Source organism: Lissotriton vulgaris, chromosome 11 (genome assembly GCF_964263255.1).
Source record: "Lissotriton vulgaris chromosome 11, aLisVul1.2, whole genome shotgun sequence".
NCBI classification, from domain to species: Eukaryota; Metazoa; Chordata; class Amphibia; order Caudata; family Salamandridae; genus Lissotriton; species Lissotriton vulgaris.
Genome location: NC_141699.1, coordinates 645252861 through 645278902, shown reverse-complemented (window position 1 = coordinate 645278902; position 26042 = coordinate 645252861).

The window sequence follows — 26042 nt, the reverse complement described above, 5'->3', positions numbered from 1 at the left end:
CCCCAATTGCCTTCCCCCTCCCTGCCTCCCTGCCCGGCGGTTCTAGAACTACCCGCCTCCCTAACTGAGCAGAGTGCTTTGATTCCCCAACTTGCATCATGTTATGTGGGGGTGAGTCTATCCATGATCCTGAAAAGTCCCCCTTAGGAGTGTATCAGTCGCCACAGTAAGTGATATCTAGAGCCCACTGATATCTTTACGGAGCGTCCGCCCACTCCCCAATGCTCCGCAGAGTTCAATATCCATCATTGAGTCCTTGCCACCTGAAACGTCCCTTGTCTATGGCCAATGGCTGCGGCAACAGCCCCTCATAACTGTCAGCTGCCAACATTAGTGACTTTAGTTCGACGTGTAGTCAGTCTTCGGACTCGCTCTGTTCTCTGGTCTTGGATACTTGTGATTCAATCCCCCGGCATTGCTGGTATTTACCATGTGCCGTTGAGCCGTTGGCCGGGCGCCATCCTTCCAAACATTCCTGTGCCTACTATGGTGTAGCAAAGAACCACGTCTTCCCCTCAGCCTCTACTCTTAGTTTTGCCGGAAAGAGCATTGAGTATTTGAGTTCTCTGGTGCGCAGCTCCTTCTTCAACTCTGTGAAACTGCGTCTCTGTTTGGTAACTGCCGCTGTGTAATCCTGTTAGAATTGAACCACACTGTTGTCGATCCATATGGGGGGGCGAATCTCGCCGCCTGCAGGATGGAGTCTCAGTCGCGAAAGTTGAAAATACGTGCCAATATTGGTCGAGGGGGAGCCCCCGGGAGTGGTCTGCCACCTGGTACACAATGTGTCCTTTCCACCAAAAAGAAGCTGAACTGTCCCCGGGGCTGCAGTTGGTTCTTGATGAGGTCTTCCACGAATTGGTCTAGGGCCGGCCCGCCTGCCTTTTCCGGTACTCCAACCAGGTGTACACTGTTGCGTCTAGTTTTGCCATAATCAGTTTGTTGTCAGCTTCTAGGCGCTTCACTTGCCGCTGTACGGCCACCGTGTCTGAGGTGAGGGCAGCCGCCGTCTTTTCAACATCCACCAGCCGCTCTGTCATTTTTGAGAAATCCGCCCATATTAGGGAGATGTCTGTTGATATCGACCCAATGGAGAACTGTACATGTTGTAAAACTGTCATCACATCTTTGAGGGTGACCTCTTCTAGTGAATCTGATTTTTCTGCCGTCGGACCAGCAGCTCGTGTCGCGTCCGTCTGCGAGTGCTCAGAGGAGTCTTTGTTATATGCATATTTATCTAGCCTGGCAGTTGGCTGAGTTCTTGGGCCCCTACCTCCCATTGTAACCCCCATATCCAGGGGTAGTGCAGTCCCACGTAGTGGGCAGCAATCGTTGTCGAATGCCATGCGCTTTGCCTTCGCACACAGCCTTTCAGGTTGCCTGCCCCAAGCTAGGCCGCAGGGTGTGTTTGTACCTCTCCTCACCGTGAATTTGCCAGTGTTTTGCCACGCATCTAACTTCTATTATGGTGAGGCCTTTCCAAGGATCACCACTGGACACTGTGGGGGGGTGGAGGTAGCGCACCTTACTCGTTTAATGTTGCATAGATCAGTCAGCGGGACGCCCCGTCCCCATGCGATGCCGTTGGCCTATTTAGTCACTTTTATTCAATGAGGCCCTGGACAGCCTGTAGCAGCCTTCCTGTGCAGCCTGTAACCCCAGTGCTCCTTTCGTTTTTCCAGGTTTCGCCATCTGTATGGGGGTGCGCTGTATTCACGGGCTTTTGGGATTATGCGGGCCCCGCACTCACTTGTTGTTAGAGTGGCCGCCCTGGTGTTGGTACGCCACATCTTTCTCCCCTCCTCCAACCGCCGGAACAATTGCCAGTATTTCTATTCACGCAATGCGATGCGCGATTGCTGTTGTGTCGGCGGTAGATCCGCTGCGGTTTTACCGGCCTCCCGCTGTCTCTGAGCCCCCTCCGGCTCGCACCTCCGTGGGTTCAGGGTTTATGCAAGGCCCGGTCTCAGCGTGGAGCGCAGGCCGCGTCTCCTTCGTCGATCTTGCGCCGAAGCTGTTTCACCTTCTGGACCCCTGAGCGGCTCAATCTGCACCGCAATCCAAGTGGTTTGTCGTCCTACCAAGTAGGGCTGTGTGGACTCAGGATTAGTGCACAGATTTATCGGGATAATCTTCTGTGTTCACCGAGCTCTAGTCGGCTGCGTCCATCTTGCACGGCAGCTAACCACGCCCCCCTGGCCGCTAATTTCTAAGTTTATAATAACACCCTATAACTTTTCATTGCTCTAGAACTCAGTTCTTGAGTGGGTCCACGTAATCAATCTCATTTAATTAAGGAATCGTATTTTTGATGTATGGGACTTGGCTTAACACAAAGACATATTGCCTCATGAAATTGAGGTTTAACACCATTTCCGATCCAGTGAATTGTGGGAAATCAGAGATAGGAAAAATGTGGGGATGTTTCAGTTTTGCGGTATCCTTTTGCTTCCACACATGTATGGAGCAACAGCATATTAACAATATTGCTTATATTATAGTTCTAGGGAAGTCAAGTAGAAGCCATAATTCATCACCACAGACAGAACCTAGTAACAAAGCTTGAGATAGTTGCCTACATATAATGAGATCACATACATTTTTTAGATAAACATTTTTGATATGTTGATGTGAGAGGTGACACTTACCTGGTATTAGGGATCTGTGATGGGAGGGTCATGGAGAGGGGCTTTTGAGAGAACAAAAATAGAAAAAGAACAATAGAATAACAACAGGATAGATAGATGAGAAAGACAGAAAAGGAAGTAAGGTGCTAAAAAGGAAAGGAAAACTAAAGGAAAAGACTCTCCCTGAGTAGGATGTGAAGACTCAAAACTGAGAGGAGGAACTGCAACTGAGGAAGATGGAGGAGAAGGTAAAGTCCAAGGAGAGAGGAATCGGGACTTAGTACTGGGTCATGAGTCTTCCCAAGGAAGCCTACCCAAGGAAGCAGAATCATGGGATAAAGATGGAATCTGGGTTCCTTGACAAAAATGTGACTGCTGCAGCAGGAGACTATGGATGAGGAGGAAGAAGACTGTGAGTCTGATGTGTTGTTCATGGAGTGGTGGGTGCCTCAAAAGATTCCCAAACCAGGACCTGCCACAATCCTAGAGGAGTGTGGGTTACACGGATAGTAAGGAAGACACAAGTTGGCAGGAGGAGAAGCAGGAAGTCTTTCCCTCAAGCCTAACAGAATGCAAGGGTTGTTTTCTCTTATAAACGGGAGGTAAAATCAGGAACCCACTCTACTCTGGCACGGAATTTGCATTCTAACAGTAGAAAATCCTATTCCAGGAATCTATTTTATGTTTATAAGTCTTTGTCTTTATATGTGTTCCTGAATTTTTCCATGAAGCCTAAAGGTGTTAAAGACTGGAAAAGAAATAGAGCTATTACTTTATTTAAAGTTACATTTTCACCATCTTCAGCTTATATCCTGAAGAAAGAGAAATTTTTATTTCTCAATAATACTCACCTGGTACTGTTATATTCTTTGAGGGATGCCACCTGTGGGATAAAGGAAAGAGAGAACAGACTGTGAAAAAAGTTTTTTGTTTTGTTGTGTTTTTATGAGTTACCTGAACAATATCTCCATTGGTTGAACCTAAGTTAATAATACCCAGTCTTAAATACCCAAGTTAGTTTTGGAATAATATTCAAAACCCCCCCTCCATAGCTTCGTTTTCAGAAATTGCCAGTTTCATACTGAAGTACAGATATTTGATTGCATGTGGTTAGTGCTCAGGCACTACGGTTCACAATCACAGCTATGCTTAAAACTCCGAATGGCAAGTTACATAAACAACCTCTTTGTATTGTAGAGATCCACTGCACGCAGCCCCAACCACCAATCGCTGTGTATGTGGTCATCATTGGGGCGAAGAGAGATGAAACAGGGTATTACTGCTGTGGGATTCTGCACATTAGCTTAGTGCAACCTGACATTCATATATAGTGCTTTTATGCCCTCCTGGTGTTAAAGTTCTTTACAACAAACTAATCTATCTCAGGAAATCAGGTAAACAGATAATAGGTTTGTAATCACCAGAAATAATTCTTTGAGCAGAAGGAAATGCTTCGGCAAGGGGGGGGAGCTAGGACAAAAAAAGATATAGAAGCAGGTGAAATGCAATAACATTTTGTTTAGAGTTGCAGTGAATTAAATATTTTAGTGCTGGTTGAAGAAAAAGTTCATAGTTTTTTTTTAGAAAGCGCAAAGGTCTTCTTCCCATTTGATCTAGTTGGGGAGTTTATTACAAAGATTGGGGCCTACACCAGAGAAAGACTTGTGTGAGACTTTGTAAGATTTAAATGTCTTGCTTTAAAGTCAGAGGATGTATTTGCTCCTCACATTTTTTTCTTTCATTGAAGCCTTGTGCAAAGAGGGATCGTTGTCTCAGTTTCAAATGTAATCCTTGCCTCCAGAGGGAGCCAGTGTAAGTCTTTAAAAACTATGGTAATGCGATTTTTTTTACATTGGGTTCATTGTGAGAAAGCAACATTTTTAAATGAAAATTAATTTAGAAAGCTGATAATTTTCCTTAGATATTAACATGAAAACACACTATAAAATAACATGTAGTCAAAATGTGCAAAATGCATTATGAATTCATATTCACTGGTAGACCACCGTCCTATTTCGTTTTAACAAATAGAAGCTTTAGAAATTGCTGAACTGTGCACAAATGTATTTGATAGTTCGACCTTCATGTGACTTGCTAAGAATCTTTATCATAACTGCAAAATGTTCCGGTTTTATAAATGTATTATCTTTCTTAAGCTACATATTCTCATTTGCACAAAGCTTGAACTTACAATCTAGCTCATGTTCATATACTACTGAATAGAGAATTACATATTTTAACAATAGCTCTTACTTACATGAAATAGGAAAAGCATTACCTAACCAGAAATCTTTGAGTAAATGTTTCTGTCTTTAGCATAGTTCATTGTCATGCAGTGAAACATTGAATAAATAATAGAATAGAATCTGCATTAACTCCCCTGGAAACCAAGGTCAACGCTTGCAGAAACACAAATGTTTAGTGATGTCTGTTACACATATTTGAAAGATTGTGGACTTCATGCATTTTCATGGGAAAGGTAGAACAAAGCCTGCTCCCCATCGAAAAATGTCTTCTCATTGGATCGAATGGATCTAACCCGCAACTTTGTTGTTTATATATGTTCTTGTCTTTTATATTAGTGGGTGTTTCTAGCTAGAGGGTCAATGTAATTTTCTTTTGGAAAAAAAGCTGAAGCCACTTTATGAGGAGACTTTCAATTAACCTTTTTATTCCCATTTATTCCTGACAGTTGTAGCTACCGCTGCATCTGTTGTCCCATATTTCCCTATTGAGGCTTTATTTGTACAGATTACTACTGCAACTGTATGCTGATTCGTTTTGGAAACTGAGACTAGGCTGAGTTTCATGAACTACTCTTTATGGGGAGTTTGACTACTTAATTGGATTTTTAACTTTATTCTCCTTTGATCTCACTCTTTTCACAAACTCTTTATGGGTTCTATTAGCTTTTACTTCTGGACCTTTATTTAGAATAGGGATTAATTCCTTTATGAAACACTCTTGTCATTTTGCATAATGTTTTACTCTAACCATATTTTTCTTGATATTTCTGTAAACAGATTTATCGGACTTACTAATTGAATAAAAAGAAGATAATTTTGCTAATCTCGTAATGAGAATAAAGGTTTTCAAAACCAATCTAAAACTATCATAATTGACTGAACTTAAGAACTGATTATATTTGGTGTTGATTAATATTATTTGATTTATATTCTATTCAAAAGCAGTAGCAAAGATCTGTCGCAGAGAGAAGAACTTGGCATGGAGTTGGAGCCCATTCTCGAAAGTCACAGGTTGAACTTTGTACTGGAAATTACATTTTTGGACTCTTTCCATGCTATCAGTTGTTAGCAAAGCAGTAGAATGAAAAATAGCTTTTAAGGATCACAGTGAGGTTTTTGTTGCTCCTGTTCCATAGTCAGTTTTTTTAAATTACAATAGCTTGGATGATGGAGTGAAAGTCTGGTTGAGTTAGGAGAGTGAAGAATTTTAGAGACATAGAGCTACTTGTGTCTATTTGTTGGTGTGGTCAATTTCAGAGTCCAGTTGGAAATTTGACTCAATCCAGAAACCCTGAGATTTTACCGCTTGCATTAATGTGGGCATGAAGCCATCAACTTTGAGTCCTTTTAATCAGTGGATGCTAATGTCAGAAGGAAAAGCTGCTGAGCCCAATGAATTTTGTCTTCTCTAGATTTAGGACCTGATTTAGATTTCAGCAGATGGGTTACTCCGTCACAACAGTGACATATATCCCATCCGCCGAAATGCAAATCCCATAGGATATTATGGGATTTTTATTTCGGCGGACGGGATATCCATCACCATTGTGATGGAGTAACCCAAAAGCCAAAACCTAAATCAGGCCCTTAGTGTCACCAACTCTTTCTTGTTTTTAGGTACTAAATAAACCATTCTTTAAAAACCCATGCAAGAATGAAGGATCTCAGTAAGGTTTGATTGATGTTGTCAAAGGCTGTCATTAAGTCAGCTCAGCAGACAGGCGTATCCGTTATCAAACATGGATGTTATTGATTTTGATTGTTATGTATTCTGTGCTGTATTACTTATGGAACCCATAGTGGTGGCTGGCAATCGTTTCCTTGTTGTATAAACATGATACGTTGGTTTGCTACACATCTTTCAATCACCTTTCAAGATAAGTCACCAGTCTAAAATTTGCTAATGAATTTGGGTCTTCTCCTAATGTTTTTTTAATAGAGGGGAAATAAGTCCAAATTCTGAATGTCTGGGAATTTGCCTTTCTGAAAGTGAAGAATTGATAAAGGGGAACCAAATTTTAGAGAAAAATTTGGAATAATGTTGTTAAGTGTTGAAGGTATGTAGTCGCTAGTATAGAATTTAGGCTTCAGTGTTTTGATTTGTGTGTTTCTGTTGTACTTCGGTTATTGGGGTAAAATTCGTTTTTTTAGATGGTCTTGTGTGTATATGCTGTGCTAAGGCATGGTTCAGTCTTCAGTTAGTTGTGAACGTAGATAGTTTGTCCGCAAAATGTTTTTTTGGTTTTTTTTTAAACCTTTATTGTACAGTTCATTAAAATTACAAGCACGGGCCAACAACCGCAGGGGCCGGCCGCGACACAGGAATAAGACCCGCTATATTATCAAATGACACAGCTCTTCAGCCGACAACCCTGAGGTCCGGCAGCGAATCAGGATAAACTTTGTATTGAACTCAAAACACTGTACCGGATAAGACAAAGGTTTCATTTTATGTTTAACCCCCCCCCCCCCAATCTAAAAGCGAGGAAAAAAAAGAAACAGACATATCTGGTGCCATACATTCAAACACTATGATAAAGTGAGCGGGTACAAAAATAGAATAATCACAGATCAATTTAAAGCGAACGACCGAGACGCATGCGCTAGTAAGCACTAAACAGGATATACGACAGAGCAATCTATAACCTAACAGGGTCGCCCCCAGCATACAGACCCCGCCCGCCCATTGATGCCAGGATAGAAAAAGAAGTGCGGTTACCAGATACTGGAATACATACGAGATCAGGATAATACCCCAACGTTATGAAGAGAGAGCAAAAGGAAAGCGTGAGAATAGAAACCCTAAAAACTAAACTAACTAAGAAAACTATAAACCCATCCCCCCACCCTGCACCCCTGCATGTGGCTATCGCCTAACCCCAACTAGCAGCGTGCCTGTAGCCCCGACTAACTAGAACTACAAAAAGTAAAAGAAGAGGAATGGAGTAGGAGAATGTCATACAAACTCCTGGTTACCTTTCCCCCCGCCTGAAACGAACAACCCCTGTCCTAAGACCACAGAGTACTCAGAAGATTTTTAGATAGAGCCAGACAGGGGAGACGTTGAACACCGCCCAACCTCCCGCAAGCATCACGTTAGCGAGTCCCATGTCTTCTAACGCCCCCAAATCAGATCAAGACCAACAATCTCATCCTTGACCCTTCCGATCTTTCATGCAGACTCTATCGGGTAGCACCACCACCGCCCCATGAGAATCAAAGTTTGTAGGAAGTTCAATTAAAATTAATATGAGACCAGTAGAACACATTGAGTCTCTGCAAGCATCTGCCAACGGTAAAATCTCCCTCACCGACATACAGTCCAGATATCCTTTCCTCCGTAGATGCAAAAGAACCACAAGGGCTGGAAGGGACGGTAGTAACTTTCGATTTTTACTAGTTGTAGTCTCAAGGAGTGAAAAACCAGGTAGCTCCACAGTAATCGATTGCGGTGGTGAGTGCAGCAATACCCCCAGAGAAACAAATCCGCAAATATTCTAGAAACGGGTCAATGGCGTCGAAACTTTATCGCGCACAGGGTCTTCGTCTTCCTTTACTACGGGCATTGTGAGAGAATCAGTTCGTTGAAAGTCTTGCAGAAGAACAGAGTCCGGACTCGATTGCCCAGTTTCGATGTCATCAGCGATCATTTTATGGGCAATGGTCTCCAGATGCAATTGAAGTGCCCCAATGGCGGCCATTACGGTCTTCAATGACGGCTCATAATTCGTCCGAGCCGCCTCCACTCGCTCGGATCCAAGCATAGGTGGGTTCCTCGGAGAGCCAGGTCTCTCCGGGAGATGAGGCAAGAGCGGAGCGGACGGCAACGGAGGGTGCATTATTGGTCAGCAGTTCGCCACCGTGAGCGAGGGCCCCAGCCCAGCAGACCAAAGATGTGGCGACCGGGTCGCCAGGGACAGGGACTCCCCCCCACACAGCCACAGATGAAGACTATCACCACTCCTTCAGTATAGAACAGACCAGACGCTCGCCACCAAAAACAGGCCGGGATAACCTCCACTGCAAGAGACCGGACCCTGTCTGAGTCCCACGGCCGATGTTATTCAACTGCAGCCCGGCAGGGCAAGTACTCGAGGCCCCGGCTCAGAAGTTGGGTTAGGCCGAGATCTTAAACACGACACAACTCCGTCAATTTGGGCGATAAAATTCTCGGGACCGCACCATCAGATTCAGCAACAGTTAATCCACACGGGGGTCGGGCGTAAAGTCAGGATATCTGGCAGGATAATCAAGCAGCAGACGGAGGTCGCGGAGCCGGGAGCCTATGCGGCCATCTTGGTTGCAGCGTAGCTCCTCCTCGAAATGTTTTTCAAACGTATTACATTTTTCAATTGAGTTGTCTGTAAGTAGCAGATTATTATAGAGCTTAATTTGATGCAAGAACTATCATTTCTCCTTTCTGTCTGTGATTTTGTGAGAGTTCTTGGATCTGATGGATGTTTTCTTACGGTTGCATTCAAGTTTCTCGGGTGTCGATCTCTCTTGGCATAGAGCATCTGAAAAATACTAATTTGTTACGTTTGGCCTCTGCACTGTGTTGTACATTGCAGACTTGTGTGATAGGGATAAAAAATTAGTTGACAATTGATTCAAGTGAATCAAAAGTAATTCCTTTGAATGACTTCCATAGATCTGTTTATTCTGCTTTTTGCTTGAGATGCTATTTTGATTGAATGTATGGTGTGATCGAACCAGGCATTGTGTATATGAGTTATACAGGTGCCGTTATTGTCTTAAATAATTAAGTTCAGAATTCTTTCTTTGTTGTGAATAGGATGAGCGCTGAGATGGTTTAGGTGTTTTGAAAATACCAGTGGCATAACGCTAAATGATTGGGCCCCTCTGCAGAATGTGATGAGGGACCCCGTCATCTCCCAGGTTGCATGGAAATTCATTGGTCTTGGGCTCAATGGGGGCCTCCTGAACGTTTGAGCCCCTCCAATGCAGGGGCAGGCTCAGGAAAAAAGAGTGACTTTCTCGAATGTTTAATGATTTCTTATTCCATGGCATTATTAGACGTATTTATCAAGTCATGCAATGGCATGGCTTAGAGGGTGAGGGGCCCCCTCCAAAGCAAAAGACCCTAGTACCCCCTAGCATCAAGGGGGCTGCATAGGCCCACAATACACCCCTGGCAAATACAATAGGGTTCACCTTTTTGAGGTAGTCAAGGCCGTTGCCTAAGAAGACATTTTGCCTGGTGCATAGTGCTTCAGCTGAATTCTTTGATCTGCCAGAAACAAGTGATGGAATTCCAAGGCTAGGAAAATGCTACAAAAAAGTAACTGACTAAGTACTGACAATTGTATGTAAAGCATGGCATGGTGCCTGCTCGAACTACATTGGCAACATACTTACCACCTACTTTATATCCTGAAATATATAACCAATCAACCAGAACATGTTATTGACAACAAAACCACTTTGTGCAGTATCAAAATCTCAATTTCACTACCTGCTAGGCATTCATCACAGGAATTAATTCACAACCCCCGTTGATTCATTAATGTCAATGAGGTTTGTTCACAATGGTAAATATATGTGTTCAGATTCACTCATCTATACATTTACTACTAAACCTAGGTGTCACTCCACACTTTTTGCTGTTCACCATTTCCAAATGCAGATTTACACCCAGGTGTAGACTTAAATGCCTCTATCCCCTCCAATCAAGGGGTGAAGTCTCCTACAAATGGATTTATGAGTTTAAAGTTACTTCTGGTAACATGTAGATTGAGATCTCTGCCATCTCTCTAGGGTAATCAATAAGAAACATTATCAATATTTATAATTCTTTAAAATAAAATACTTTTTTAAGCAGTTAATGTAAAATATAAATATAAACTCATTTTAAATAATAATTTCTATTATAGAACTAATGAAATGATACAGAATATTATTGTATCAAAATAAATGTTATGAATTAACTTAAATACATTAATTTAATTTATAAATAATAAGGTATAAACAATAATTAAAAAAAATCTAGCCCTCTCAAACATTAATAGAATAGAATAGAATAGAATATACTTGGAAATAATGTAATTATTTTCATTTTAGTACATATGGGGTGTTACTGTTTTTTTCAGCTCCATTGTTTACTGTGGGAGTGTGTTGTGGCACCCGTGGGTACTATGGGTGCACTGTGTGGTGCATGACGTACTTCAACAGTAGGCTGGAGTACTTATATCCTCTTTTGACAACTTTAGGGATGTAGAAACTTTAGAAGTGTAGTTTGTGAAAAGCACTCTTTTGAAGGTTTGTTTGTATTAGTATGTCCCTCCCCAAAACATTCCTTACATTTTTACAATACCCTCCCATTTAGGAGTAAGTATTCCCTTTTTTCCAGCCACATCACCTTTGTCCTCCCACACTCACTACTTACATGTATGCATATGTATGAGTTGATCTAGACCACCATGGCGGAGATCTCCACGCAGAAAAGGTAGAACAAGTGGAGGTAGAGCCCTCATCCCGTAGGTTTGTGATAGTGTTTTGTAGTAAATAAGTAGAGCTATCATACTACTACTTTAAGTATTGCAAGATGCAATTTATGAACAGGCCCCAAGGAGTTCAAAGATTACTGTGAAACATTATATCATGGGAGTGGACCAGAAAAAAAAAACAACTATTGACACACTCTGCCCCAAAATTTTCAATAGCGCTTTCATGTTACCTTACTATGTTGCATTGACGTATTATTGCTTTGTTTGTGATGATGTGGCACTGTTGCTTTATCACAGAACAACTTTGTTGATGAGACCTCTGTTACCATTTTAATTTATGAAGGACCTCACACCTACCTATGTACAGTTTTCGACCTCGTAGAAATGACATGCTGTTTAATGATAAATAAATAAAAAAAGGTGAGTGTGATCTCGTTTGTTTAGCATATCCTGACCACTTGGTCATATTTTCTATGCAGATGTTGGTTCTGTGCTTGAGGTGACTATTTGTACAGGATTACAGGATATTATTCAAGTAGTTGGACTGGAGAGTTGGTATTTCTTTCCTAAGCATGTTCAACTGACATATGATGCAGTTTTATACTGCAGGGCTTTAAGTGGGCTGGGTCTCATCCCTGGCAGTAATTAAAAACTGACTTTGAAACAGGGCCTTAAAGGGTATTAACTTGATGTTCTTTATTAGAAAAATGTGGATCTATTTGTCAACTAAAATATCTTAAGAATGAAAATGATTGCTAGACCTTGCCCTTTTTGCAGGGTTATCCCCAAACTTTTTGCCTTTCTCCTGTATTTCTTCTGACCGATTTTTGTTGGCTTTAGGACTCTGGGTAACTTACCACTGCTTTCAGTGCTAACGTGTATGTGCTCTCTCCTTTAAACACAGCATGATTGGCTTCCTCCTGTTTGGCATATTTATTTTACCTGTTATGCCTCTTGTACAGTGGTATCCCATATACCCAGGGCCTTTAAATAAAATGCAGGGTGCATAGGGTGCTATGTAGGTAAAAAGTAGGACATGTGCCTTTATTGTGTGGCATGTCCTGGTAGTAACAAACACCCTATTTCGTTTTTCACTACAGTGACTGCTGCTGCTCTCATAGGTTAGCATTGGGAATTTCCTTACAAGTCTATAAGTGGCAATTTCTGATCTGAAAGGAGTTGCGTTCCCATGTTTAGTATGGTTGCAATAGTGTTGATAAATCCTGCTTATTGAGCGTAGGTCAGTTTTTCATTTCTATTGTAGAAATGCCTTTTTTAGAAAGTGGGTCTTTCTATGCGCTTATGACTCTTTGTGCTTTGCAGCCTGACTCAAATCCACGTCTAGAGCAGAGTGACACCTACTCTTTCCAGACAGCCATCACACAGGGAGGTTGAGGTGTAACAGAGTTACATATGCATACTGAATGGTCTTCCTGGGCTGGAAGAGAGGGAGGTGGTGCACACTTACATTTGAATAGGCTGTGTTCTGTCCACACACAAAGGGCTCGCTTACTCCCTATTATACTTCTTGAGCCAGGGATGAGTTCAAAGGGGGTGTTGTGCACTTCTAAGGATTCTTTTGATGTTACCTCCACATCAAAGACATTTTGAGTACAGGGGATCTGACTCCATGATTTAAGACATTGAATGGTACTTGTAACCTGATGTTGCTAGCTCTACATACTGCACACTGCCTGAGGACTGCCAAGAGGAACCGCAGTTGGACTTAAATTGCTTTGTTGTGTGGCTTGCTGGGCTGAAGAAAGGAATAGTACTTTGCACTTCCTGATGTGATGGCCTGCTGCCCGTTTCCTTGCTTTTGAGCCCACAGTGCTCTCTAGGGACTTGTGGGCTTCGCTCCCCCTGTTCTAGTGAGTCGATCCTTGGTACTGCTCTTGGTGTTTTACATTTAGAGTATGGTGGGAGATGTGGGACTTTTCCTGGCTTCTGCCTTGCCTGTCTTCATTAGCCCGAGTTGAGAGCTTCATATTTGGGGCGGCCTGTGTGAACACCTCTAAAGGGCAGCGTGGATTGAGGGTTTGGCTTGGTCTGAATTACCGTTGCCCCCTGGGTTAAAAAGCTGACACTGCATGGGGAGGAGTTTACCGAGACTCGCAGGCTTGTGTGTCCTGTTTTTACAATGTCAGAGGTTCAGTGCCATGTCGTGGAACTGCTGGGAGTCCTGTGCAGCATGAGGGCCCCACTCAATTGCCTGGGGCCACAGGACCGGCTGATCTACCCAACATCGCCCTCCCCCAGCCACGCCTACACCCATACAGTACACCAACAGTGCGACTCCTCCCAATACAGGCCCTGTGTTAGAGGTCTAGAGACATTGTGGTGTATTGCCCAGCGGTATTGCGGGCCCCGAATCGGCCCCACCTCATAAAGGTACTATTGGGGTGGACGAAGGCAGCCCCTTGTTCCAAAGAGGCTGAGGACTTGACCACCTGGCAGCTGCACTGTGGTTTTGCGGACAGCTGCCTTTAATCCTTCTGCCCACGGGGGAACCTAATGAGGAATCCCCATGAATTTGGCAGTGTGTTACTAGTGTGAGTGTGTGGTGCAAACGCTTTACACTTGGCCTTTGAGATAAGCTGATTGTTGGTGCCAAGCTACGAAGGGGGTGAGCATGGGCTTTCTTACCAGTGTAACTCCTTTACCCCGACTAGAGTGGTAGGTTCTGCCTGGCTTAGGTGTATACCCTAGCCAACCAGAAACCCCATTCCTAACAATGATTACTAAAACCATTGAAGTAATTCATGTCAGTGAGGTAACGTCTGTTTATATTTCACATATTTTACTTAATTTACTTCCCTAAGAGTGTTTGCCTTTTAAAGGATGCTATTTTCTGTAGTCCTTTTATGCATAATAATGCTGTGGTCTGCCTACGGTGATCTGTAGGTGTCTGTGTGAGCTCAGGCTGTTGGCATTTATAACGGGCAATGATTTAGAGCTCTAGAGTTGAGGCTAAGGCAGTGCAAGTTTCTCACAGTACCTGTCAGTCAGTCATAAAACTGTTTCGAATAGATGCCCATCCAACATTTCTCTTCTGTACCAAGCAATGGTGGCATCTGTAAAGTATAGTTGTGAGTATATGTGAAAGTGTGTTTAGGAGGTACAAAGTTGTTGACATTTTGACAGTGTGAAAGTAAAAGAAAGGGAAGCAATTGCAGGTGAATGTGTTGGGGGAGGTGAAGTGAAGGAAATGCAAGGCAGTACATCTAGAAGGAGAGTGAAAAGGAGGTGCAGAAAATGAAAGAGATGATGTGTGAAATATGCAGATGACAGATATCAGAAATATGTCTGTAGAAAAGGGGCTCAAGTGTATTACAGCGAGGCTGCAGAGGAAAGTGGTATGTAGGGGAGAACAGAAGTGAATGGGGTACTATGAAGACTGTTACCACTTACACAGACCTCAGTAACGTTTAAGTCATGATCTCATATTTTCTGAATTGAAGCATTTTCACTTCTAATTTATCACAACAATATTATTGTTACTCAGTTATCTGAGACTGATAACAGGCACTTGGGAAGAAAATTGGTCCGGGTCGTTTTGGAAGTATGTCCATTATTGTGTAGATAAAATGACAGACGACTTGCAGAGAGGCACCCAAATAGTATTTAGGGGGATGCTGTGTGAAGCACAGAATTTTAGTTTACATGTTTAAATCTGCACCCTTGATTACAAAGGCCCCTTCTCCTGGGGAGAATTCATCATTTTTCTTTTGCCACTCAGCCTTTAAATTTCCCCCACCTTTTTCATTCCCCTTAAAGCCCTGATACACTGTTTTACAATGAATTGTAACAGAGAAGTCATAGTCATAGATTTTGATGCCCAGATGATTTACAATTTACACCATTTTATTCAGCCAGACAAAGGGTCTAACATTGCTTGTCTGATGCTAAGCAAAAGTATCTAGTCTTCTCTCTCTTCAGGTAAAAGAAAGTGACCCGCATCACAAAGTACATTTAGTAATGGAACTATACAAAATTTGCTTGGCTCCCATTTCTGCCCTCAAACTATAAATGGATGTGTGTGTCCTATGCATCCAAGTGTAGAATGCAATGGTGATGGTCAATGATGGATGACAGGAATCTACCTTAAGGGTACTCCGCAAGTTAGGCTTTTTCTGGACGATTTCAGATTGATTTTGTAGATAAATTGGGTGGGATTCACCCAATACGTCTTTTACTTTTGAAACCAGATCTCTGCAATCTCAACAATTCTTTTAAATATTTTGGAATGCATTATAGTGATATAGGACAAGGAGTATGAGGGCTGCAGACTAAGTAAGTGATATTGTCTGTTCTTTCCTTTTGGAGGATTAAACATAGTTCTACTATTATGCATCAGGATCTTGCTCAACGAGGGAAGATTAAATTGTGTGGTGGTCAAAATTATCCATGGGGGCTTTGATGGGCATTTCAATATGGGGTTATTGTTGGCTTTTATTTAGCAGGTTATTTCCTATGTCCTGTTGAAAGGAAAAAATAATTATCTGTAAGGTTTAGTTTAAATAGTGATGGGCTGGGTCTTCTTGGAAGTTTGATGCCTTAAATGTGTTTGCTATTCGAAAATTTGGGCTCAGTATTACCAGCTGGAAGGTTGAAAATGGTTTCTTGGTTTTCAGGGAAATTAGTGTGGGGATAAAATATGTAGAGTTTGTATTTTTACTTGTGGTGTCATTGTTAGATCCGACTCAGGGGAGCACAGGGTAGACAGGGGTCTCTTTGCCCCAAATGTGGATGTTGAGGTAGTTTGCCCACTGGTGGCCTGGGGTATGTCTATCAATGGCTCCCAAAACTTGGTCAAGTACACCCTTTCCTCTCTTGATTCTCAGATCATCGAGGTCGTGTGGGGCACGAGCTACAATTTCAGCAGTCGACCAAAAGGTGCATTAACTTTAATGGGCAAACCAGTATTTTGGAAACAATACAGTACTTTTTAAATAATCAACAGAACATAATATTACACAATTCAATCCAGCACACATGGCAGTGCACCTGTTCAAGGTCTCTTGTGAGTGGTATACCCCCGACCACCGACCCCCTCTCTGTGCTTTTTCCATCAAGGTGACCCTAATTTGATCTGTCCACCAGCAAAACTAAGATTGAAGCATGAATAAAGCTTGGGTTCAAATTATGTTTCGGCACAAGTTGGATGCAGAGTGAGTTACTGTTTCTTACCCCCAGTGTCATACCTTTGCGCCACCTTCAGTGTGAGCTCAGCCCCAACACAGATGCCTGCTATGATCACATTCAGCTTCACAAGCAGCTGCAGAGGGAGTCAAGCACAGCTTGCATCCTCTCAGAGCATGACCACCCTTGATGGTGTGGTGTCACCTGGCAGGCCCTGACTGCATTGTGCGGGTGTTTCGTGCAGTTGTTGCCCACTTCTAGGAAGATCCTGTTGCTCAGCATGGCAGTTGCAGCTCCAACACGAGCTGACATGAACATTGAAGCAGTTGAAGCCTACCACAAACTAGTGGACATGCAGTCAGGCCTTGGCCCAAAAACACAACAAGGTAGATGTGGGCCACTTTGGTTTGATGTGTGGATGCATAAAGACTTTCGTGGTTCTTGCCTTGAACTGCAGAGAAACCGAAAGATCTCTGCAGTATGGGTTGCTCCTGGGTTTGCTCTCTCAGACAGCCTACTTTTTCTGGGTGATCCCCTGGTAAGGAACACACTGAGCTTCTCCTACTGTACAGTTTCTCCTCCTGCAGGACCACTCAGACTCCTTCTCGTTTGCAGCAGACAGGCAGGCTAGTAGGCATGAGGCAGACCCGCAGGTCCTACAGCGGAAAGAGCAGACTTCAGGCAACACTCCCCTCACCTCTGGGAGACTTCCTTTAAGGCAGACACCAGCCCTTGGAACACAGCAGTCCTTTAAGTACTATGCAGCGCATTCCCTTCCTTCGTCATGAAGAACTTGAGAATGGAACAAAGTGGGGTGGATTGGGTCCCACTTTTATACTCATTTTCCAGACAAGAACCAGATTTTCAAGTATCAATCTCAGACCGCTCTCCAGAAACATACTTTGTGTAAAGTAATACTTCTTACAGTAGGTAGCTCTGGCTCAAAACTTGAATGCCCAAAACAGACACAATGAAGTATGAGGGTTATGAACCTCACTGTCATTGGGCACTTAAAAGTAATAATCAACGATAGACAAAAGAGAAGGACTGACCTAGAAACATCTTCACCGTGCACAACAGACACTGCAGTGGCATCCATCACCCCTAACATCAACCAAATGGCAGTACTCTGGAAGAACTTACCAGCAGTCACCTTCTAACAGGAATCTTCATAGAAATTCTAAAGGTAGCCCTGTCTTTGTCTCCCTGATTCACTGTCTGGACCTCAATCCTCCAGCTACAGGAATGGAAACAATACACCTTCCCTGTCTATGGAGGCTATCCACCATATCCGTCATCTTATGCAAACCTGGCCATCCAAAATCGATCACATGGGCTTAGGTACTCAGATTCATATACACACAGAGTCATTTTACTACACATGTGATACACAGATACTACACTTTTGCCTGCATTAGCCATACACACAGGATGTTAAAGCAAGGTTCTTTGCTTTCACATAACAGTAAGATTTTGCACGAGAGAGGCTGGTAGGCAACACTCTCACTGAAACAGATAAAAAGGTCAGGCCAAGTACACAAGATCACAAAACACGGTTTGCTGCCACTGCCAGCCTCACTTGCTAAACCCATGACATAATAGTATTGTCTGTCCACTCCGCGGATACACTCAGTTTGGCCCTCCAGATTGTAGAATAGTTCGTCTCATGATCTCAGACAGACCTAGACTTCTGTGCACATGCTAGATTAGCGTGAAACCAGGACCAAAAAAACAAAACAAAATTCAAAATATCAAAACACACGCAGATAGGTGCTCAGGGCAGTGGTAGACACCCGTAAACCATGCATCGGACAACCAAATTCGAACATATGACAATCCTGATCCTTCCACCACTTTTGAGTAAATCTATAGGTCAGATTATGAAACTGATGGGAAAGCCTATCTGCATTCCCACGATTCATATGGCTTTGTGCTCGATTGTGAAATCCCACTCTTGCAATGAGATACATCATCTCAAAAATTTGGGATTCTCCCCTTTGATTGTCATCAACCAATTAAATAGTTTTGTATGTCTGGAAAACAAACTTGATACCGAACAGATAAGGGCAAAACCTCCTTAAACCCCACACTATTGCACAGCATTCTTTTTCAGTGGCTGCCCGATTCTGTTCCCTAGGAAGCAATTGTTTGCTCTTAAAGGTCACCAGACACTCTCTGCTCTTATCATAAAGTTAAGTCTGTACCTCCATAACTCCTCTTGCCTGAGCCATCAGTCTGTACAATGAAGGGCTGATCGTAGTGACACCGTCAAGTCTCTTTAGGTCATGAAATGCCCCTGGCATTCTGCAAATTATCTTCGTAGGCTGCTAGCTGGAAGTTAGGGTTATCAGAGGTGCACATATGATCCTAAAGTTGGCCACAGATTTCTTATAATAGCTAGTGACCCCTAAAAAAGTTCTCACCCGTGTCTGGGTGGTTGAATCTGGTGCCTAACTGGCAGATCTTCCCGTTGCCCACCTTATCTCAAGGTAGACTACAAAGTATTACTACAGCAGGCACTGAGTTACCTTGATGGTCAGTTGTCCTCCCTATATGATGACCAACACCTATTTTACATCCTCAGGTAGTCCTCCCATAAATGAATGGCAATGTTGTCAAGGTAGGTCATGCAGAGCTCTCCCAGCCCAAATGGAAAAAGGTACACTGAATAGTGTAGAGACCATTGGTGAGGCCAAACGACATTACCGTAATCAATATAATCCTTGTGTTACATAGAATGTACACTCTTCTCCTTTGCAGTAGGTGCTAATGTGGTCTGCCTGTTGCCACTGATCAGATTGAAGGTACTCAAGTAGCTTGAACCACCTAGCCGGTCCATTAGCTCATCAGGTTTGAGAACTTACGTATATTGGCATTGGCCACCTTAGTGAAGTCCTGATAGTTCAAATAAAAGCACAGACCTGTTGATCCTTGCTTGTGTACCAACACTATTAGACTGGCCTGACCCAAGGACCATGGAAATGCTCATTTGCCCCAAAGTCCAACATCTATTAAGTAATGCACTGATGCACTCCAGGACTCTTGCTCTTCACTGACAAACTATCGCCTGTATCTATGTGATGGACACAAACAAGTGCCAACCCTGGAGTCAGAGAAAAGAAATTGGACAAATTGCACCACATCCACTGAACCATCATTCACAACACCATGCAGTAGATTAAGAAACAGGCTCACTGTATTCTATAACTTCCTCTGTTATTACTGTGATGTTCACTGTCAAGCCTTTGTGTGGGTATAGCTTAAGCCGGCTCACATGGAGCACCCTCTTTGACTCACTTGTGGCAACTGTGTCCACCAATTAGCTGACCTCAGAATTCGAATGCACTACCTTCTATAGCCCGCATCACCTATCCTCCAAAGCTGTTGGATTAATGTGTTTCAGCACCAACACATCCTGAGCGTACTGGTACTCAGTTAGTGTTGTTTTCTGGTATTACCACTCCTTCATAAGCTCTTGGCATACCTGAAGGCGTTTCTTTCCCTGGCTCATTTACTGCACCATCAACTTCCTGTGGCCAATCACATCATCCAGCACATATTTTTGAGGTGACTCTGAAATGTCTTCCCACTTTTCTTTGATTAAGACGAGTGGGGAACCCACTGGGTGCTCAAACAGAAATTCAAAGGGGCTCAACCATAACCCTTCTATGGAATTTCTCTTTGGGGTAATAATGAACATGGCGAAAGATCTGGCTTCCTGCTGAAGTGCTCCGATAGAGTTCTCATCATGCTCTTGAAGGTCTGCTTAAACATTTCCACCGTGGTAGGCCATGGAAAGGTAGTAGGTCACACCAGCTTATTTCCATATCTCTCTCAAGCATGAGGAGGTAACCTTGGTCTTTGGTTGTAAATCCCTGCCTTAGGAAATCCAAACCTTGAAAATATCCCCAGGAGTGCTCTTGCTTCCATCTTTGCTAGCTTGATCCTCAGAAGTACCACGCCTGCATACCTGCAGCATGTCCTACCATTACTAAGATATACCTGTCTAATGCTAAGATGGGGATCAAGTGAACCAAGAATGTAAATTCTCTCTCGCTCACAAGGAACACCTACAACTGGGAATTCTACTAACCATGCCTTAGTCTTACCTCATGTTTCAACAGAACAAGGGAACCCTTAAGGTATAGCATAGGGACAGCACCAGATCGCCAGACTCGTGGCAGCAACTAATCATTCTCCAAATAGCCATTGTGCTTTTTTGCGTATCATTGTATACGTATGCGCTGTGAATAATCGTTCCGGATTATTAAGGTAACCGGATAAACATACAGCCGAAACCCGAGCTTGCAGAATTCCTGCCATAACGATCCTTTATCTTCCGAGAACCCTCGATTATTCGCCGTTGAAACCATGCTAACAATTTCACTTATAATGTCTAAGACAACAATAATGTCATCCAATGTCCTGATGATGATGCCTATATTTTAGGAAAGGCATCGAAACGTCGACCCTTAACCCCATATGCAAATTCTGTATATAACACTGATATATGCAATGGTGTGGTTTATTTCAAACATCCAAAGTCTGTTCCACTGAAATTCAAGTGCACAGACAGATTTCTTGTTTTTTCCACCTTCTTTTGTTGTTGTCCTGTATATGTTGAAGGTCACGGCTGTGCCCGCTTGACATTTTTTTTTAAAAATCCCCCCCCCCCACTCAAAAAAAATGTCACCAAAAAATAAAATCCTGTCCGGACGGACAGAAGACATACGACCTATTAAGTGTATGATCAATGCTTTCTGTATATTCGAATTAGTCTTACCTCATGACATGCCACTCGATTGGCAACTAACACAGGATCTACTGACGCTTTCCATATCTCTGTGCATCCCCGAACAAACAGTCAAAGCTGCCCAGTATTTTTCTCATGCTCAACCTTCCTGCTTAGAATACTTTGAGGGCCAGTGACAAAAATACATTTCTGTGCTCTGGAGGAATCACTACCCTCTTGCTATCTCCTGGATCAGGATTCACAGACACACTATACGGCAGTCCAAACTTCCAGCCAATATAATGCTTCACAATCACTCCCTTCATAACCTGTTCATGGCTTCCTTCCAAAGTCGCGAATATAGGATGCTCAAGTTGTGCCTAGTGGAACTATGACTGGGATAGGTCATGCCACAGCTAATGAACCTACATCTATGGCAGAGTCCCAGACTACAACACCTGGTTAGTTTCAGGTGCCTCGTCCTCCTCTCCCTCAAGAGCAGGGGCAATGGACAGCATGGCCTTCGCCTTCTTGGAGTGCTATCTCATCAGTTCACTGTCCTTCTCTGGTCTTTGCAAATCTGGAGTGGTCCTAATCTGATGTGCAGCATGTGCTCTACAAAACATAAGTGACTTGATCAACCCATGGTAGACTTCTTGTCCTCTGACAAGGGGCAATTCAATCCTTGCCAAAGACACATTCAGCACCATGCACCTTTCACAATGCAACATCGATCATGCCTGGCCAGGACACCTCTTTCTTTGGTCATGAAGAACTTGGAACTGTAACAAAGTGGGGTAATTAGGGTCTCACTTGTTTACAATGTTCTACAGATGGAATGTGGATCCACTGTCTCAATCTTCAGAACCAGTTTGAGGAGTTTCTCTTTTTCAGAGTCCTTCTCAGGGTACTGTCCAGGCATTGCATTTATGTAAAGTGATGCTTCTCACACTAGGTAGTACTGGGGTTGACTCCAAACTGGAGCCGCCACAACATTTGCACAATTACTTGTGAGGTTTCTGCACCTGGCTGCCAACAGCCTTTCTGAAATAGTACTAAGAAATAGACAAAAGAAAAGTCCTAGGAATTTCCTCAGCTCACACAACAAAAACTGCAGTCCCGCCCATCAACTCTACCATCTATTAAATGGCAGTGCTCTGAAAGAATTGGCGCCAGGCAGCTAATTTTAGCGCCAGTGCTAGGGAAAACACAGGCGTGCGTCGGATTGTTGTTAATATGGCACATCCTGTGGTTTGGAAATCTCAGAACGTGGCTCTGCCAAGTTTGCCCCAGCTCTGCGCTCCGACATTTCCTTGCATTCTGCTTTGGTTGACCATAAAAGGATGGAAAATAATACTTAAACAAGTTAGTAAATTTATGTAATCATTCTATCCCATAAAACACGGAACAATCCACTGTTACTGCAAAGAAATTAAATCTAATGTGCGAAGATTCCCTAACTCTATTAACTACTGGAAAAAAGACTGATGGGTCGCTACCAAAGAAAAAGAATAGCGTTCTTCCCGCAGGTCATTATTAGTGTACAGAAAACAAACTACTTTTTCCCGGCTTAGACATCATCACTAAGTGATGAGCTAACTTTGTAATCAAGTGCAAAAAGTATTTGTGCCCAATTTCTAATATTAATGTTTCCACTCAAATTAAACTCATGGAAGTACCTTTTGGTAATTCCTAGAAGAATATGTGTGACCGTTATTATTATTATTATTTAGGTTTCTTGTAAAGCGCTAACAATCATCCCAAGGGGATATCACGGCGCTGAGATTGCTAAAGTGCGGGTGCAGTGGGTATCGTAGAGTTTAGTCGGAGTGGGGGAAAAGGAAGGTTTTTAGTTGCTTCCTAAATGCCAGGTGGCATTCTGTGCGTCGGAGGGCCACAGGCAATTCGTTCCAGTTCCTTGCAGCGACGTGGGAGAAGGCTCGTTCACCCATCCTGGCTCTCCTAACCCGGGGGATGCTCGCTTGAGCCGAGATTTGTGAGCGGAGGTTTCTGGAGGGAGTGTAGAAATGGATCCCGTTTCTCAGTATGAGAGGGCCTGTCTTGTGCAGCGCTCTGTGAGTGATACATAACATTTTAAAAGTTGCTCTTTGCTTCATTGGCAGCCAGTGTAGATCATGCAGACAGTTAGAGGCCGAGTCATATTTTCTTTTCATGCAAATGGCCTTGGCTGCTGCATTCTGCACCAATTGGAGTTTAGTGAATAGGTACTCTGCCATGCCAACGAACAGGGAATTTCCATAGTCCAGCCTACTCATCCAGAGAGACTGAACTAGGATCCGTCTGCATTCTATTGGAATCCATGGAAAGACTCTTTTAAGCATTTTCAGGGTTGCAAAGCCTTTGCCGCATATAGTGGCTACATGAGTTTTCATGGAGAGGGAGGTGTCAATAGTTATTCCAAGGTTCCTTGCAGTGGGTGTCGGGGCAGGAGGGATACCCAGGGCTTCAGGCCACCAGGTGTCATTCCATAGTTGAGTGTGGCCTCCGAACAGTAGTATCTCCGATTTGTCTGCATTTAGCTTAAAGGTAGTGCTTGTGCATCCAATCAGCAAAATCAGAGAGACAGTTTAAAAGCCTGTCCTTGGGGTTATCCTTCTCGTCCAGGATTACAGTGAGTTGGGTATCATCAGCGTAGGAGCATATTTCAACCCCCCATTTTCTGCAAATTCCAGCAAGGGAAGACACGAAAATGTTGAACAGGGTGGGGCTTAGAGAGGCCCACTGCGGGACCCCGTATTTGATCACCCGGCGAGGGGATGAGAACTTGCCCAGGTGCAACGATTGTGATCTTTCCGATAGGAAAGACCGCAGCCATCCCAAAGCTCCGTAACTGTTTTTGAAAGACAATACCCGCAATTAAAACTGTTTACATGGACCATTACTGCCCATTATTCCTAAATGCCCTGATAAATCTCATAATGGGGCCCGAACCCCAAGCCATTGTTGTGCACTAACATCATTACTTCAGATGTTTTTTGTCCTCAATATCTACTCACCAGTGGCAAAGAGGAGCTCAGTGGTAGATCCATTTTGTAGCACACTTACCATCTTTGACCAACAGAACAGATTCTATTGCTCTCAAATTCCAACAACAAATTAAACAAATAACTGAAAAAATGATGATACACATTAATGAAAAAATATATATTCTGACATTAATTATTAGTCATAAAATCTGAAACACAATATAAATAAATAATATCAAAATTATTATTATAGGCTTGTCAACCTATTTCATTATTGCTGTATTGACTAAGACTACTGTGCAGGGGCTCTACAGTGCTGAAGGGGGTTTAACACAGTTTTTGTCAATAATCCAATTAAAAAATAGCCTGCCACAACACGCTAGACAGAAAAGCAGGCACCATGGCGGAAAGCCGTATAGAGACTATATAAATGAAATATCGTTTAGAATACATGTATATTAGGTAGTTAGGTAAGTTTTATTGTGTGATTTAAGAAAAAAATCAGTACAACAATACAAAATCAATGATGAAACACTGGGTTAATAGACGAAAATATATTAATATTTAATACCATTCACACTTAAGTCATTTTTTCATACGATATAATTATTTATACCTGTATACACAAGTATTGGCAATTTCTACAAAGATATGGCTGCAAGCCACATACTTGTTTATGCATGGTTTAGCCAAAGCAAACCTTTTGCACGGCTCTTTTTTTCCCTGCATTATCAGACAGAAATATTAATTACTTTTCTAACAGACTCAAGCCAGGAGTCCTGGAACTTGGGTCTAACCTTCCAAGATTATAATTTTGACCTACAGAATTAGAACTAAAGTGTGACAGCAAGAGTCCTACAAATAAAGGGGTGGGCTGCGAGTTCCCAGAGCATCGAGTCAGCGGAATGAAAGAAAGAGTAGCATGGAAAGCTCCCACTTAATCTACTTTTCTCAAATACTAAAAAAATGATTATTACAAAAGAAGAATTCTGCTCCTACGGGGCCAGACATGGTGGCTTTGCATCTGTTTACTTTGTGATTGAGCTGTAATGTAAAAGAATTTCATGTGGTTACAAATAATGCAATTCAATCCCCGCAGTCCAAAAAACAAATGAAAACATTTCTAGCACAGCATGAACTTCGGATTTAGGTTCAGTATGTAAACCGTCTCTAATCAGATTCACACTGTTGCACGTTCAATTTGTAACTGTAGCAAAAATGAAAGGCTCGCGATTTTTCCATTGCATATATTTGTCACTCGATACACAATTCACTGTTTATGTCTACATTAAAGTAGCTTCTGTTTTATGTTGGGCGCCTTAAAAGCAAAAGATTAGGATGCAACAGTTTGAAAGAGAAGCCCTGCTTAAACTCTTTACTAAGAACGACAGTATTAACCATCAGAAAAGACGCGCAAATAGTTCTTGGAACAACTAAGGCTGATTGGAATACCTTTTTTACCTCTGAAATATGCCTTCTGGGTGGGAAAGCAGGGGGCAAGATATTACATATGTAGTTCTATCTGCCCAGGTTGACGGGCAACATAGGATGTCTGAATTGTTTTCCTACTGACCAGGGGGAGTAATTTACAATCCAGGTGGGTTAATTTACAAACTCCTTGAGTCGCATGTACGTCACTTTTTCCCATATTAAAAGTGACGCAATGGCGGCACAAGGATCTTGTAAATAAGCCCCCAGGACTTGATGGAAGGAAGAAGTGCAGCCGCAACCCGTGCAGGTAAGAAGGGTGTGGTGGTAGGGCCGAGTGGGGGCAACGATGGCGACGAGTAAAATGAACTCCTTGCAGCTGGGGTAATTCCCCCATGGTGCGGGGGACAGAG